This window comes from Diceros bicornis (assembly GCF_020826845.1).
Source record: "Diceros bicornis minor isolate mBicDic1 chromosome 30 unlocalized genomic scaffold, mDicBic1.mat.cur SUPER_30_unloc_5, whole genome shotgun sequence".
In the NCBI taxonomy this organism is placed as follows: Eukaryota; Metazoa; Chordata; class Mammalia; order Perissodactyla; family Rhinocerotidae; genus Diceros; species Diceros bicornis.
This window is the reverse complement of record NW_026690903.1, coordinates 1,963,921-1,982,863: the sequence shown is the minus strand read 5'-3', so window position 1 is coordinate 1,982,863 and position 18,943 is coordinate 1,963,921.

Genomic DNA, 18,943 nt, shown 5'->3' with positions numbered 1-18,943 from the left:
TGCTAAGTGAATAATATAAAAAGTGAATGTCTCAGCAGGTACTTTCTGACACAAAATAGAAACTAGGAATTGAGAAAAGTAATTATGATTGATGTCTGTCAATAAGGGCATAGGGCTAGTCTAATTTCAAAAGTAATTAATGGCATGAGTGTTAGTCACTGTACATATTAAATATATTGAAAAGTATTCGTGTTCTCATAACAGAATTATAACTGGAAGATAAACTGGATGTTTTCGGCACTTATGGTTAAAGATGTATTTTATTTAGTTTTGTTTTGCGATTGAGGAAATTATAAAATTTATTTTTTAATATATTGCATATCTTCTTCCTTTCCAACCTAGAATCTCAATCTGCTATTTTGGAAACTCTGAAAAATATGTTCAGATGCTGTTCAACAGGTAAGAACATCTTGTTAGGATGTCAAATCCTTTTCTCTCTTATTTATCATAAAATTGTGACAGACTCTCATTTATCTTCCTGTCTGCCCATCTGACGAGGCCACCTTGTTTCTCTAAGCCTGCAGGGAAATCCAGTCATGTGGAAGGGGATGCTTTCTTCCACTTAGACTTTGCAGAGAAAATCAGCCTTGAAGTGGAACTGAGCACATGCTTTTCAGAAGCTGCATCATTCTGTACCCAGCCAGAGCATTGGGCCTGACAACAGCTGGATCCAGCAGAAAACTGGACACACTAGGAGATGTCATGTGGAGATGTGCCTGGCTGGACTAATAGTCACATGGATATGAGTTTTAAAAAAATCTCTCAGAACTTTACCAAAATCAAATGATATTCTTAAGTGGCTGTAGTAGATGAAACATTAGTGTCTTTTTAATTTCAACAGAACTTTTTTTTTTTGTTACTAAAAAGCCAAATTTTATGTCTTTTTTCTTGTTACCAAAATGGACTTACTATTAAAAAAAAAAACCTGCAAGAAAGGAAACACTCATATGGAATAGAAATTGTGGGTAGCAATTGCTACTTTTTTATATGAAATCATCTGTTTTATTTATTTACACTTTCTCCCAACTGTGCTTTTGAAAATAACTTAGTAATAGAAATTATCAGTAAGAACAGGGTGTGCTCCCTTGAGTGTGGTCCAGTAGAAGTCAGGTGACTCAGAGCTGAGTTCTAGGCCCAGGTCTGTTTCTGTATAGTGTGTGACAACGTACTTAGGCTCTCTAGAACGTAGTATTCCTTTCTGTAAAATTAAAGAATTTGATGATTTTTGAGAACTTTCCCAAATATTAAATGACTTCTCCTATAAAAAGTAGAAAGATCCTTCTCAAACTGATAAATTATCAAAAATGTTTGTGACCTTTCACTTACCAAGAACAACTGATGTCCCTTCAAATATATTGATTGAAAAATAAAGATCATAAAAGTATATATTTGATAATTTAATAAATGAATTAGCATAAAAATGAACCAGGAAAAAATTAATGATCAATCAAAATTGTACATTATGAAAGTATTACTGTTTGTTACAGTATATAAAATTATGACTCTAAAATAGTATCTTTTTGCTGTCTGTAAGTTTATTTTGTTACTCATATATCACTATTAACCCTATTATGTGTTACAAGTAATAAAATGTCTTGAAAGGGAAAAACAATAAAGCAGCAGCCCTGCATTACACATGAAAGTTGTGCTCCCCCTGGAAGGAAAATGAGGATACAACATTGGTCAAGTACTTCATTTTGTAATCCACTGGTGAATTTCAAAAATATAGGTATTATTGTAATAGTAAAGATATTCTTAAGAATAGTGCCACAAAACTGGTTTTCCAGCTTCTTTTTGTCAGAGCTGAGACCTACATCAGGCTGGGACATTTGAAGAGGCATGGGGGACTCAGCTGAGGGTGCTTTAATTACTGTGAGATGATTAGGCAATAGCATATAAGCCAGAGAAAGATTAAAAAGAAGTAAAGGGAAATAAAGTTGGAAATAATTAAGAAAAATAGTGCCTTCAAAATATCCTCTTATTAATTTTATAGCTTTTTATTTATTTTATTTTATTTTTCGAGGCATGACTGGATAGTATGTTAGATTTTTCTAAACCCTTATCTCCAGGGCATATATTACTGAGTTCTTCATTATAAAGGATAATGCCAAAGAAAACCTGGACAAAAGTATTCTGTACTATCCACAAGGACAAAACATGTACAACATTGCACTATATATTAAGAGTCCAGCTGTAATAGTCAAGATATATATTCATGTGTGTAAAATTATAATGATTTTCTAATTTTCTCGGGCTGTGAACCGTGGTAAAATATGCAGTAATAAGCAGGAAACCTGAAAAACTAGGTAATTTAAAACACCTGATATTACAGCCAGACCATTCAAGGGTGAAATCAATTTAAATTTCACACCCTCTCCTTTCCTTGTAGCCAGTGATGTGTCTGGAAGACAGAAAACTCATAAAATTTATTGAGAGTTAACAGTATTTGGAGGCAGTTGAGGTTAAGCACTCAACAATGATGTCCCTTACTTCAGGAGCCATTGATTTTTTGTCATAAGTTTACTTTATACACGGGTTCTCTTCTTAGATTATTTCTGTATGTTTCTTAGAAGAGAGACAGGGAAGGAGAATTAACTATCAATCTACTGTGCGCCAGTTCCTTTACTGTATTACCTTATGCAATTCTTACAGTAATCCTTTAAAGTAACTGTTATAATTCATATTTAATAAAGAAAACCATGTTTACAAAATTGATCAAGGGTAAGAGGGAATATCTGAACATCAGTCCGCTGGGCTTATGCCTCATATTCTCTCTACTGTGATAAAAAGTGTGCTTCAACATGGGTACTCACCATCTGGCTATTTAATACCGGCTCCTGCAAACAGCATTGGATGAGATGAGATGCGAAGTTATTTCCAAAGATATTCTATTATATTTAAACTGTACTATTTATGAGTCAGATGTCAAGACATGTTTTAGAGGCATAGAGAGCAACTGATTAGTTCACCTACACATTATTAATGTTTACTATAACTTTCGTGTGCCACATCGTGTCAACTTTACCAACTTTAGTGCTTCACTGTTCTTTTTGAAAAAACTCAGAATGTCACTTTTCGTGTCAAACACCTTGCTGCTTTCTTTTTATTCACTAGATGACAGTTCTGTATCTCTGTAAATTACCACTGCAGCAGGAAACGAGAGCTCTTAAGCCAGTTTGCTCTGCACAAATGATGGACATAGGAGGACTTCTGGTCCATCAAGGCTGCCTGTGTTATTCCGTGGCCGTAACGGGGATGTCCAGGGCTGCTTAGTCAGAGGCACGAAGCAGAGTCAGAAAGCATCCTCTAAATTCTTCTTCAGATGTGAGTTCAGGCACCTGTCCTCTCACCTGAGCACACTGGAGTTTATTGAAAGTGTTCTGACTCTTACTGTCTCCCTGTAGTTAATAAGTCTGGGAGATCCATACCCCTAGAAAAAACACAAGACTCATAAAGCCTTTTCTCAACTAAACGGAGTTGAGGGCTATGGTGTTGCCCGAGAGTCTGATGCTTAAAGAAAATACAGCTGGTGCTCAAGCGGAAGGCAAGAGGGTCAGCCACTCCCGGAGGGCTTTTATTGATGCTCCCATGGAATGAGCAAGTTTAAAAGAAAACCACATTGCTTAAACCTCACTAACTGATTGTTTCATTTTCAAGTAATATGCTCTGAAATCTGCTATGTCTAAAAAACCATTTCAGGCCGGCCCCATGGCTTAGTGGTTAAGTGCGTGCGCTCTGCTGCTGGTGGCCCGGGTTCGGATCCCTGGATGGCACCGACACACCCCTTCTCTGGCCATGCTGAGGCCGCGTCCCACGTACAGCAACTAGAAGGATGTGCACCTATGACAGACAACTATCTTCTGGGGCTTTGGGGGAAAAATAAATAAATAAAATATTTAAGAAATATATAAATAAATAACCATTTCATAAAATTTAACTTTTGTTTTTTATTCTCTAGTATTTGAAATTATTATTAAGACTGTAAATCCTTTAACATTCTACAATATACAAATAGGCAAATATCAATTATATTCTCTAAAATGGTTTGCTCCCATGTTAAAGATTAATATATGGTAGCAAAACTGGTTACCATCCAGTTTTTAACTCATTTTTTGCTTTTGAAATTACATATAAAATTTGTGTTTTGAAGTATTTTCCTAAAACTCCACAACTTTCTGATATAAATGGACTAGATGAGAGGTAACTAAAATGAATTTTGATCTTTAAAACTCGAGCTTTGTGTAAGAATTGATAATATCAGACTGTTGAAAGTTGGGTCTCTCCACATTATGATATTTATTAATTGTGAATAGCCACATCTATTACAAAGTGCTGAAAAATAAAAAGAAATTGAACAATATCAACACTCTCTTACCCCACATGTACAGTTTATATGCAAATAAATTCTCAAAGGTCAGAAAAATGTTTATGATTTCAGATACCTGGTAAAATATTATCTCATTCCAGTTTTAACCTCATTTGAAATGGACTGAAAACTCTTCTCTTAGGATTTTGCTCTGATCGGTGTTCCCAGGTCCCCTCAATGCCTCATTTGATTGTAATCTTATCTGAGGAATTGAATATTCCTTTCCATTTGTTCTCTTTAAGGTATCTGTGATAGTGCTTTTTATGCAATGACCACTTGGTACAATTTATTATTAGTTTCAGAAACATGCTTACTTAGGAAGAAATCAAGAAAACAGATGTGAGGAATGTGGGATCACCTAGCTGATGGTGTTCGAGGGATTCCTCATGTGAGTCTTGGCATAGAAATGTTCAAAGGGTAAAGCAGCATTGGTTAGATCAAAAGTGTGGGGTAAACATAATTCTGAAAGAATAATGATGGAGACTTAAAAACAAGAAACCCCTTGAATTGCGTTGGAAGTTATTAGACACATCAAAGAGCTGGGGAAAAACATTGTTTAACGTAAGTTCTTTCTAAACTCTAAGGCAAAATGTAACATGAATTTACATGGTAATTATAAACCACAAAACAACAATTCAAAAGACAAGTACACAACTAAAGTAGAAACCAGAGTGAGAAAAATAGAGGTTAAAGGAGAGATGGAAAGAGATGGTTGGGGTAAGAAAATATGGCTTAGTCATCCTTGAGGTCTCCCTCAGACTCTGATCATTCCTAGTGCTCAGTAAACACTTTGACCCCATGAGCCTGGGGAGGAGCAAAGTGACACGTGGTTAGGAGGGGAGATAATGCAAAGATACTCTTGTGGAGGCACTGACATTGAAAATCAGTGACATTTTGCAAAGGTGTTTACCATACTATATTAAGGATTATTCTGGAAAGTTAAGGATTTTTCTGGAATGTACGTTTTCATTTTACGGAAACTCCAACAAGCCCAGTGAAAGATTTAGACATTTCAGCTTTAGAAATAAAGAGAGGTGCCAGCCCTGTGGTGGAGCGGTTAAGTGAACGCACTCCAGTGCGGTGGCCTCAGGTTCACAGGTTCGGATCCTGGGTGTGCACAGACACACCGCTTGTCAAGCCATGTTGTGGTGGCATCCCATATAAAGTAGGGGAAGATGGGCACAGTTGTTAGCCCAGGGCTAATCTTCCTCAGCAAAAAGAGGAGGATTGGCATCAAAAGTTACCTCAGGACTGATCTTCCTCACACAAAAAAAGAAAGAAACAAAGCCAGAATGGAAAATTTTTTCTGTCAGTTTTAACAATGAAAACCAGTTAGCATTTGGAAATCGGTTGCAATTTGAGATGAGAATTTGAAGAAAGAATTAGATGTCACATGCTGTTTTTCCCTTTCTCTGAGGCAGTAAGGCTTGCAGGGGGAATGAAATTCCATCTTTGCTCTATTGAGTTTGAGAAGGTGTAAAATTCATTTGTGCTGGGCAACACTTTTGACCTGTGGAGAAAAACAAATGGTTTAAGCAGCTGATCTAAAGGAATAACTGAGCTCATAAAAGTTCTTAGCTTATAAAGGGTGCCTCTACTTTGCTTAACTTAACTGGACGTCCATTGACCTATATGTGCAAGGTATTTGTGGTAGGTATTGAAGGAAATACAAAGAATTATAGGGTTCCATGTTCCTCCACATACATGACATGGTTTGCAAGATGTAATTTGATTCTTCCAAGCTATTTAGTGTAAGTTGCATTACAGAACCTAAAAAAAATGGCAATATTATTGAGAAATTGTAATTAAAGAGAGCTTCTTAGGAGAGATGGACTAGGTCAAGTCCTCAAAGGGACCACTTTTGGGTAGGTGGAGGGAAGAAAGAGTGAGGATTTCAGATGGGGGAAGAGAGGAAAGGTACAGAAGTGGAAAGAAACATGGCATTTGGGCATGGGGGTGGGGAGGCCATGACAGGCACAGTATTCCCGTGACTGAGAGGCAGTTCACTTTCCTCCTGCAGGAGCCCAGCACTGCTTGCCACTTCCTGGCGTCCTCCACCTGCAGGCCCCACGCCTGAGCCAAGGCCTATCTTATCTGGATTGCTACCTAGTCTCCCAACAGGTCCCTTTACTTCCAGTCTTAATTTCTTCTAATCTTTCCTCCACCATGCCTCCAGAGTTACATTCTAGAATCCAAGTTTGCTTAAATCTGATATCTGCTTCGACTCCTTCAATGACTGTTCAGAGTAGCCTAGAGAACATTCAGACTCCTGAGCTGGACACGCAGGCTTTCTCTTGCTGTCCTCACCTTCACCCTCATCACCCACTCTGTCCTACATGTTTGCTTTGTTCCAGCCTTAAAAATACCACAGATTTTCTGAAAGATTTAGATCCTTTATATCTGTCTTTTTATATGTGCTGCTTCTGTCCTCCTACCCAGTTTTTTAATCAACTTAATTCCTATTTCTTAATCTAAATTCATGTCAAATGTTCCTTTCTCTTGGAGACTTTTCCTGAGAGGTCTCCACCTAGAGACCCATTTTGATTTCCCTACTCTGGGACCATATACTTATCTACTTTTCCATAACTGTTGTTTTATTCATGTCTCATAGACAGTGAGCTCCTTAAAGCTGAGACTATCCTTCTTCTTAATAAATAAATGACCAGCGATAGGATACATTGGGGCATATGAGGAAGCCATTTGGTGTAAAACTAATTGGGCCTGACATTGTTTTTTTTTTCCCAAAAGGGGCCTGTAGCCTCTGTTCATCCATTGTATATCCACCCTAAGCAATTAACATGTCCCAAAGACAAAAGCAATGCCCTTAATGTGTAAATTCAACTTCCCCCACATTGGTATTTCCTTAAGTATAATCATTTCTCCCTAGGCTAGAATTTGATTGCTGTGCTCATCCTGTCACCACCCAACTCGAGACAACAGCCACGCCCATGGAGGCAGCAGACCTGATACCCACTGTGTCCATCAGTGGAGGTGCTGACAGGTCAAGGTTGCGGCTATTGTAAAAGGGATATTGCAATCACATGTGGTCCATGCTCTTTGATGGTATATAACCATGCTGTACACCCCACTTCTTTGGAGTGCTCCATTTCTTTGTGAAAGGACTCTCCTGGGCTATATGGTCCTCAAAGTTTGGCTCATAGTAAACTCACCTCAAGTTGGTTTTATAGAATTTTTTATAGATTATTTGCATCAACATTCTATTTGTCCCTCTATTGTCTGACCACAGTTCCTGACACCTTGGGGGCACTCAGAAAATGTTTGATGAATTAATAAGTATGTGGGAGACCACACTGGCTGGAGCAGAAGGGGCATTTTGGGGAGAAGTAGAAAATTCGCTCACGTTCCTACCATAGTGATTGAGGCTGTGGGCTTTGGACCAGTTTGTCTCGGCACCAATCCCAGTTATCCTGCTTTTAACTGGAGAACCTGTGCAAAGTATTTAGTCTCTGAGCCTTAATTTCTTCATCTATAAAATGGGGCTACTGAGAGCTCCTGTCTCGTAGGGTTTTAGTGAGATTTAAATGCATTAACTTATGTAAAGTGTTTAGAAGAGCTCCTGGCGCACAGTAGGCATTAACGTGTTAGCTGTTGTGTTATCATTATTGCTCTTATATCTTAACGATACTCTGGTTTTGAAAAGATGTTTTCATAATATAGTTCATCCTCATTATTTGTGGATTCCGTGTCTGCACACTTGCCTACTAGCTAAAATGTACTGGCAGCCCCCAAATCAACACTCTCAGGGCTTTCATGTCCATTTGCAGATAAGCGCAAAGTGGTGAAAATTTTGATTCACTCGAAGTGCATGTTTCCAGCTGAGGGGAACAAGGTGACGCTCTGCCCTGTTGTTTCAGCCCATGTTGTAAACAAGTGTCCTTCTTGCAGTCTATTTAGTGCCTCATTTATTATCTTTTTGTGCCTTGTGTTGGTGACTTTGCTGTTTAATATGTCCCCCATGTGTAGTGCTGCAATGCTGCCCGGTGTTCCTCAGGGCAAGAGGCTGTGACGTGCCTTCACAGAGAAAGAATTTGTGTTTGACAAGCTTCTTTCACACACGAGGTACGGTGCTGTTAGTCTAAGTTAAATGTTAATATATCAACGATATATATTAAATAAGGTGACTTTAAAGAGAAACACACAGAGAAAAAGGTTATGTATTGATCAGTTGAAGAAAATTTGGCTAAGGTTTGCAGGAACCTAACCCTGCATTTCCTGTAGGAGCAGTGGGTCATATTCACTGATTCAGTGTTCACAGTGACTTTGTAGAATGTCACACTGTGCATAACGAGAACTGACTGTATCTTATATAATCTTCACATACTCCTTTATAACAGGCAGGGTAGGGAACAGGGTGTCCACATTCTACGGGCTATTACAGACCTTATGAACCAAGTAGAGAATTTAAAACGTCTTGTGTTCAGCATAAGAGCCATGAGATTTGGACAAAGAAGATCTATGATGAACTGATGTTTAAGGAAAAATTACCTGGCAAGAGACTGTAGTTTTGAGAGGAAGAGGGAGAACTGAGCCAGAAAGAAGAACCAGTTTTTAAACTCTCCAAGTATTCCCATTGTTTGGTGAGAAGATTCGGAGTTAAGGTGCTGATGTGATAAATGAAAAGTAGCAACCAAGGGATGAAATAATGGATTTGGTAACCATATATAGGGTGTAAGTTAAGCTGTGGTTCTCAAAGTGGGGTCCCTGGACCAGCAGCATGAGCATCACCTGGGAACTGGGAAGAAATGCAAATTGTCAGGTGCTGCTGCAGACCTACTGAACTGCAAATTCTGGGGTGGGTCCTGGCAATCTGGGTTTCAACAAGGCTTCCAGGTGCTTCTGGTGCCCATCAAGTTTATGAGCCAATGAAATAGAAAAATGATTACAACACGTCACCGTGCCCAGGTAAGCCACAGGGCAGGGAGGTGGTATTTTTTGGAGGATAAGACACATTTTAAATTTTAGGAAAAAGTAATTCAGTGTCTGTTTCATCGTGAGGATTCCAAAGATGCCATTTTAGCTCTCTGCATGTGAAGCTCTTTTTTCCACAATATGTTTTCCTTTAGAGAGACCTTGGTAAGTTATTTACCACTTACCACATGTTCTGAGAGTCCCTCATTTCTTGAAATCCCCTTTCAGACGTCAAAATATACTTTATTTTTGTGCACAATCTCCTCTCTTTAGAGTCTGGAATTCTCTTCCTATAGGATCATGTATAGTACATACAGCCTTACTGTCAATTTGGAATGCCATTGGTTTCTTCCAAAAGCTTATAATGTTTTAGAATTTAGAACCTGATGAATAGAGAATTTACATGCTTCTGTGTAGGATTCGTATTTTTCAGATGTCCCAAGGTATCCCAACTTGCCAGTAATGTGGCCTTAAGATTTAGCAGAACTTGAAAATCTGAATATAGTAGAAAATGAATTCCATCTGTAATATTAACATTTACAAAATACATGATCATATTATTAACGTACCAATAAGCATTTTCTATATTCTAGGCTCTGAAAGTATCTTGCTTACATAGTAAACCTGATAAATTTTCAAAGATGAGCCAATTAACTTTTCAGCAAATGCTTTACTTGAGGGTATCTTGGCTTCCTTTTTGACAATTGTGGCCTTAATGTCACAGTAATGTTTTCTTTTTCTGGGAATCAGATAATCTTGTATTTGGTGAACACTTTAATTTTTAATGGTCACTTGTATTTTGTGATATGCATGTGTTTAAATAATCTATAAGAACTAACCATTACCACCCACATATAAGATTATACAGGAATGGAAGAATTTTGGCTGACTTACTGTATATAATTGTTCGGCCAAAGCAGATGGTAAACTCTACTACATACAATGATTTAGGGGTTTGAAGCAGTTTCTTTAAATACAAATAATCTCAAAAATGCTAATATATAAAGTATATTACTTATAGTGTTAACTAACCAAAATAGTTAAAGTTTTTATCTTTCCTCCCTTTATAAGGATGCATCCATTATATAGATTCTGTACAAAGCTACAAAGATCCCTTTTTTCCTTTTCAAAATTTATTTATTTTAATTTTTAATAGTGAGAACCTTAGTGTTGGGTAAATTGCTGCACAATTACTGGAAATGCTGAGAGTCTTTTGATAAAGTGTAGAAGTCAAAAGATAATGAAATGTACATTTCTCCAATGTCAAGTCCTTTGAGCTTCTGTCTAGTTGTACTCTGAAGAGATGGAAGATTAAGTACCAGCACAAGACACAAGGGAACAGGCTGCCAACTTGAGGGCTTCCCATGGACAACAGAGTGCCTGGCAGACACTTGGAGATTGAATCTGGGCTTTGTCCATGGCTGGGCCCTGAGAGGATGATTTTGCGTAAATGATCAGAGAATAGACCACCTTTTTTCTCGTTAATAAGTAATATTTACCATGTAAATTTCTTTATATATCTCTGAATAAAATAAAATTATAACCCGTATAGAAATCAAGTCTTACTGACAAGCCCCACAGCCTTCTTTAGAGAGCTCAACAGAAAATGTCTGAGCTGACTGTGAATTGGTCTTCTCTGAAAGCCAACAGCCCTTCATTGATAGCCCTGGATAAGGAAGGCCAGATACAATTCTTTGAAGATGTTTAGTTGAATTGAGAACCAAAAATCCAACCTCCAGTTGGCTCCTCTGTGAGAATGGATGGCCGGCCTTATTTCACAGGCTGGGCAGTTGAGGTTTCGGATGAGCTTAATTGCTCTGTTACACAGGGATGGAAAAGGAGGAATGTGACATTGATTCAGTGCTCAGATTTTGCAGGTAAAGATAGGGTCATAGAAGGGAATAAAGATTTTAGCAAATTAGTTTTTTGTTCTCTACAGTAGAAGTAATTTAAGAAACAGATTGTCTCTCACTCCAACTTCTCTTCCCTGTTATCTTCTGTAATATGGCTGTAAAAATTCCCTCTTTAAAGATGTCAGTCTTGAGCCAGCACCGTGGCTTAGTGGTTAAGTGCGTGCGGTCCATTACTGACGGCCCGGGTTTGGATCCCAGGTGCACACGGATGCACCGCTTCTCTGGCCATGCTGAGGCCGTGTCCCACATACAGCAACTAAAAGGAGTGCAAATATGACATACAACTCTCTATTGGGGCTTTGAGGAAAAAAAAGAGGAAGATTGGCAATAGATCTTAGCTCAGAGTCAGTCTTCCTCAGCAAAAAGAGGAGGCTTAGCACAGATGTTAGCTCAGGGCTGATCTTCCTGACACACACACAAAAAAATTTCAGTCTTTTTTCTTTGCTGTCTGTTTATTATCATCTTTACGAATGCTTTGATTTCACCATCTTCTTGGCACCACAACGGTAGCCATTGAGATGGTATTATAGATTCAGTTTTGAAATTTTATCAACTTATCTCTATTTCCTCTGCCATTTCTTAGTTTTAGTTCTTACTGCATCTTATGCTTGAAAATATTTGAAGCTTATAGTGTGTATCAGTTTCTTATTGTCTCAACTTTTGATTATCTAAGTGCCCTCAACTATCACTTTTTTAAAAAAAGAATTGAAATACGTAAAAGAACAATACACTGTAATAAATTGACCAATTATAAAATTAAGTTCAACCTGAAATCCCTCCTCACTTAACAGAGACCATCTTTCATAATTCACCACGTTTTAGTTTGGGCAGGGTCAGTTTATCAATGATTTTTGGATGTTTTAAACCACACGAGATGAATACAATATGGTAAAATTGTTAATCTTGCAGAAGTTGTAGAATGTACTGATGGTTAGAGAAGTTGATGGTGGAGAACCTGAATGATATGAAAAGTAGTTGATTAATTAGCACCTGACAGAGTTTGTTAATTTGTTAAAGATGATGATAAGACATACATGTTGACAAGATAACTTTGCATATCAGAGTATTGTCAGAGGCCACTGGGAAAATTCATAATGTTCTCAAATACTACAAAAAATTACCTTTTTTTCATAAAAGATGTCATACATGATGGCATCAAATACTTACGTCAGAAAATTTGCAATGAAGAAAATTAACACTTGAGTCATTTTAATTCTAACCATGTGTTCATGCTTACTATTAGGTTAAAAACAATTTTTAGAAATAAAGTGATAAATGATGTACTTGCTTAATTTTTAATTATTTTAGGAAAAGACTTTTTCACATTTAAAAAAATGTTTATTTGTATTTATTTTATGCTGAATTTATTCCTAGGTCTAAAGACTTTTTTTAAATTAACTAACAACAATACTTTTCAAACTCTTTCAAAAAGTTGAAGAGGATAGAATACTTCTAAAGTCATCCTATGGTGTTAGTACTACCCTGATATCAAAGCCAAAGACACTAAGAGAAAGGAAAACTACAGGTCAATAGCTTTCATGAATATTGATACAAAAATCCTGAATAAAATAGTAACAAAGCAAATTCAGCAACATATTAAAAGGATTATACATCATTTTTAAGTGTGATTTATTCCTGGAATACAAGGATGTTTCAATATATGAAAAGGAATCAATGTAATTAACCACATTAACAGAATGAAGGAAAAAAAGTGATCATCTCAATGGATGCAGAAAAGGCGTTTGACAAAACTAAACATGCTTTCATGTTAAAAACACTAAAATACCCTCAGAGTAAAGGGAAGCTATTTCAACATAATAAAAGCCATATACAGAAATCCACAGAGAACATCGTATTCAAGGGTGAAAGACTGAAATCTTTTTATCTAAGATCAGGAGAAAGGCAAGAAGGCCCACTTTCACCACTTCTATTCAACATGGTATTAGAAGTTCTAGCCAAAGCAATTAAGCAAGAAAAAGAAAGAAATAGCATTCAAATTGGAAAGGAAGTGGTAATATTATATTTGTTTACACATAATATCTTATATGTTGAAATCCCTAAAAATTCCACAAAAAATTTTAGACCTAATAAATTATGCTAAGTAGTGGGACACAAAATTAACCTGCAAAAATTAGTTGTTCTTCTCTATATTAATAACAAGTAATCTGAAAAAGAAATTGAAAAACTTTACATTTTTATTTACAATAGCATGAAAAGAGTAAAATACTTAAGAATCAACTTACTTATGGAGGTAAAAATTCCAATGATTTTTTTGCAAAAATATAAAAATCTATCCTAAAATTCATATGGACTCTCAAGGGACCCTGAATAGTCATAACAATCTAGAAAAAGAAGAACAAAGTTAGAGAACACACACTTCCTGATTTCAAAATTTACAACAAAGTAATCAAAACAGTGTGGTACTGGCATAAATACACACAATATACTAATGGAATATTATAAAGAGTCCAGAAATAAACCTTTGCATATATGGTCAAATGATTTTTGACAAGGGTGCAAAGATCATTCATTGGAGAAAGGATAATTTTTTCAACAAATGGTGCTGGAAAACTGGATACCCACATGAAATAGAATGATGTTGGACCCTTACCTTACACCATATACAAAAATTAACTCAAAATGGATCCAAGATATAAATGTTAGAGTTGAAGCTATAAAATCCTTAGAAGAAAACACAGGGTAAAAGCTGCATGTCATTGCGTCCAAATGCCATTGTCAACAATGATTTCTTTACTATGACACCAAAGACATAAGCAACAAAAAAAATAACAAATTGCACTTCATCAAAATGAAACGTTTTCTGTATCACAAGATACTAGCAACAGAGTAAAAAGGCAATGCACAGAATGGTTGAAAAGATTTGCAAATCACATATCTGATAAGGGATTAATATCTAGCATATATAAAGAACTCCTACAACTCAAAAATAAAAAAAAACCCAATTTAAAAATGCACAAAGGATTTGAATAGACATTTCTGCAAACAAGATATAAAATGACCAGTAAACACATGAAAAGATGTTCAACATCACTAAGTATCAGGAAAATGCAAAATAAAACCACAATGAGATACATGTTCACACCCATTAGCATAGTTACTATCACAAAATCAGAAAATAACAAGTGTTTGCAAGGATGTTGAGAAATTAGACCGCTTGTGCAATGAAGGTGAGAACATAAAACTGGAAAAGAGTATGGCAGTTCCTTCAAAAATTAAAAATAGAATTCACCATATGATCTAGCAATTCCACTTATGGTTTCTGAAATAATAGAAAATACATTCATCAGTCTCTGCCTCTAGTTCCTGGCACAGAGCTCCTAAAACTTTGTAATTTCCTAAATGATAAGAACACTAGGAGCAACTCTTATTCTAATATTTGTCTTTGACACCATCCCTGACACAGAGACCCTAAAACCCTTGTAATTTCCATTTTTTTTTTTAGGAAGATCAGCCCTGAGCTAACATCTGTGATAATCCTCCTATTTTGCTGAGGAAGACCAGCTTTGAGCTAACATCTATTGCCAATCCTCCTCCTTTTTTCTCCCCAAAGCCACAGTAGATATTTATATGTCATATTTGCATATCCTTCTAGTTGCTGTATGTAGGATGTGGCCTAAGCATGGCCGGAGAAGCGGTGTGTCGGTGCGCACCCGGGATCCGAACCTGGGCCACCAGTAGCGGAGCATGTGCACTTAACTGCTAAGCCACGGGGCCGACCTCCTTGTAATTTCCTAATTGATAAGAACACTAGGAGAAGCTTTTGTTCTATTGAGGCAACTCTGGGTAGGCTTCTGGATGGCTCCCAGATGGGGGCTGGTCACCAGGAAGACCAAGCCCTGATTAGAAGCTTCGAATTTTTAGCCCTACCCCTTATTTTGCAGAAAGGGGACGGGGGCTGGAAACTGAGTTAATAATTAATCATTCCTACGTGACAGAGCCTCCATTAAAATCCCAATAGAAGGAGGTTCAGAGAGCTTCCAGGTTGGCAATGACAAGGAGTGCTTGGAGAGTGGTGCACTTGGATATGGCATGAAAGCTTTGTGCCCCTTCTCACATACCTTTCCTTATGCACCACTTCCATCAGCTGTTCTTGAGTCATATCCTCTTATAATAAACTGGTGATCTAGTAAATGTTTCTCTGAGTTTTGTGAGCCACTCTAGTAAATTAATCAAACCCAATGAGGAGGTTGTGGGAAACTCTGGTTTATAGCCAGTCAGTCAGAAGTACAGGTAACAGCCTGGGCTTGTAACTGGCATCTGAAGTTGAGGTGAGGTAGGGTGGATGTGTAGTCTTATAGAACTAAGCCCTCAACCTGTGGAATCTGATGTATCTCTGGGTTGACAGCATCAAATTGAGTTGAATTATCTGACGACTAGTTGGCATTCCAAGAATTGCTTGTTGGAGGTGTGGGGAACCCTCCCACGTGTGAAAAAATGAATCTCAGAACACCATTTATGGGCATACACCCAAAATGATTGAATGCAGAGGTATAAAGACATAAATGTACACCCGTGTTCTTAACAGCATTATTCAAAATAGCCAGAAGCTGGAAGCAAACCAGGTGTCCATCAACAGATGAAATGACAAAAAAAACGTGATATATACACACAGTGGAATACCATTCACTCTTAAAAAGGAAGAAATTCTGACACATGTTATGACAAGGAAGAACCTTGAGGACTTTATGCTAAGTGAAATAAAGCCATCCACAAAAGGAAAAATACTGTATGATTCCACTCATATAAGGTACTTAGAGAACTCAAATTCATAGGAATAGAAAGGAGAATGGTGTTTCCCAAGGGCAAGAGGGAGAGATAACAGGGAGTTGTTGCTTAATGAGCACCGAGCTTCAGTGCAAGGTGAAAATAGTTCTGTGGATGGTTGGAGGTTATGGCTACACAATAATGTGAATGTACTGCATGTCACTGAACTGTACACTTAAAAATGGTTAAAATGGTCAATTTTAGGTTATGCATATTTTATGACCATTTAAAAAAATTGTTTTCAACAAATGAACAAACACTAGCTACATGCAATAGCATAGATGAATATCACAACCAAAATGCTGCATAAAAGAAATTATATTCAAAAGGCTAGAGATTTATTAATTCCATATATATAAAATCTAAAAAAGAAACAAAACCGAGGTCTGGCTTCCAGTAATGGTGGAGTGGCTTGTTGAACTAACACTCTCACAGATAACCATGATAAAATCTGCATAAAATATTATATGTATTTATATAGAATCATGTATTTATATGTAATACACATATAATAAATGTGTATATGCGTGCATGTATAAATGTCTTCCGAAAGCAAGCAGAACTGAGAAGGAACCTTACCTTAAATGATGGGAAGTGCACCAGGAGATATTTTCAAGCTTGAGTCTTTTGCCTCAAATCATTCCAAAATCTGTACATGGCCCAGACAGGGGCAAAACTACAGTCTTATTTGTAATTTTAGAGAATGTATTTTGGGGCTGACAGAGTTGCTGGAAAGTTAAGGGAGAAATTCTGGAAGGGAGGGAGACACACAGAGGAAAATCTCAAAATATGTACGTAAGTCTCCCCCACACACACACCAAATTGGCAGATCTTTGAACAACACACATGCAGGGTAGACCCCAGAGGGTTTAGTGTAAAAACAGGAATTGCCAGATGAAAGAACTGAATGAGGATTTCAGCTATGCTCACGGTAAAGGAGAGAAGATTGGAGTTTCAGTCCAGCCAAGTTAACTCCCTGCTAGAAAAATAACAACACTCTTCAGAGGAATACAATAGAATCCAGAGTCTCTATAACTATCATTCATGGTTTCCAGTACACAGATTATTTTTTTTTATTTATTTTTCCCCCAAAGCCCCAGTAGATAGTTGTGTGTTATAGCTGCACGTCCTTCAAGTTGCTGTATGTGGGACGCGGCCTCAGCATGGCCGGAGAAGCAGTGCCTCGGTGCATGCCCGGGATCTGAACCCAGGCTGCCAGTAGCAGAGCACGCACACTTAACCGCTAAGCCACGGGGCCGGCTCTCCAGTACAGAGGTTAAAAAATCATGAGATTTGAAGAGATGGGAAAATGTAATCCATGTATGACCAAAAGCAGGGAGTAAAAACTCTCCCCAAGGTGTTGCAATTAGCTGACAAGGATAAGACAGCAGCTATTATAAAAGATGATCAAGGTGGTATGAAAAATATTCTCATAATCAATGCACATATCTGGAAACTCAGCAGAGAAATGGAAATTACAAAAAACAACCAAATAGGAAGATTAAATAAAAAAAATACTTTTTAGTTTACATGTACATCAGAAACAGTAGAAGAGGGCCGACCCTGAGGTTTAGCGGTTAAGTGTGTGGGCTCCACTGCTGGCGGCCCCGGGTTCGGATCCCTGGCGCGCACCGATGCACCGCTTCTCCGGCCATGCTGAGGCTGCGTCCCACATACAGCAATTAGAAGGATGTGCAGCTATGACATAGAACTATCTACTGGGGCTTTGGGGTGAAAAATAAATATATAAATAAAATTAAAAATAAAAAGGAACAGTAGAAGAAACATGAAGATAGAGCAATAGAAATTATCCAGTCTGAACAAAAGAATGTAAAAATTTTGAAGAAAAATAAACAAAACCTTACCTGTGAGATGATTGAGTCCCCAGCAGAGAGGGGAGAGACAGAAAAATTAAATGATGCAGAAAGGCAAATCAATAAGTAATAGCATAAAACTTCCAAAATTTGGTGGAAAATCTAAAATTTTAGATCCAAGGAAGTCAGCAAACCCAGAAAATAAAATACAAAATAAAACCATACTTGGGCATATGATAGTCAAGCTGCTAAAATCCAAAGACAAAAACAAAATCTTGAAAGCAGTCAGGGAAATACATATATACAGAGGAAGACATTACATACAGGGAGAAATAATGTCAATGATGGATGATATATTATCAAAAACAAAAGAGACAAATCAACAAAAATATGACATCTTTCAAGTGCAGAAAGAAAACCCAAAAGTCAACACAGGATTCTATATTTAACAGATCTCACTTTCAAAAAGGAGGCAGAAGCCACAATAATATTCCACACACCTATTAGGTGGCTGAAATAAAAAATAAACTTGCAAATATCAAGTCCTGGTGAGGACAAGGAGCAACTAGAACTGGAAATGCAACATGATAGTTGCATTCGGATAACGGTTTAGCAGGTTCTTGTAAAGTTAAACATACACTTATTATATGACTCAGATATCCCACTCCTAGGGATTTACTTAAGCAAATTGAAAACTAATGTTTAAAAAAAGTCTTTGGGTGAATGTTCATAACCATGTTATTCGTAATTGCCACAAGCTGGAAATAAACTAAATGTCCTTCATCAGGTGAATGGAGAAAGAAACTGTGGTGAATTGGGACATTAGAATACTACTTGGCAATAAAAAGGATAAACTCTTGATTCACACAACAACAGGGATGAATCTTGCCTGCATTTCTCTAAGTGAAGGAAGCCCGATTCAAAAGGCTGTACAGTATGTGGTTTCATTTGTATGACTTTCTAGAAAAGTCAGCATTACAGAGATGAAAAATGATCAGTGGTTGCCAAGGGATGGAATGGGGAAAGGGGTTGACTACACAGGGACAGTATGAGAGAGTTTTGGGGAGTGAAAAAAACTGCTCTGTATGCTACTGTGGAGGTGGATACATGACCATAAAGTTGTCAAAACCCACAGA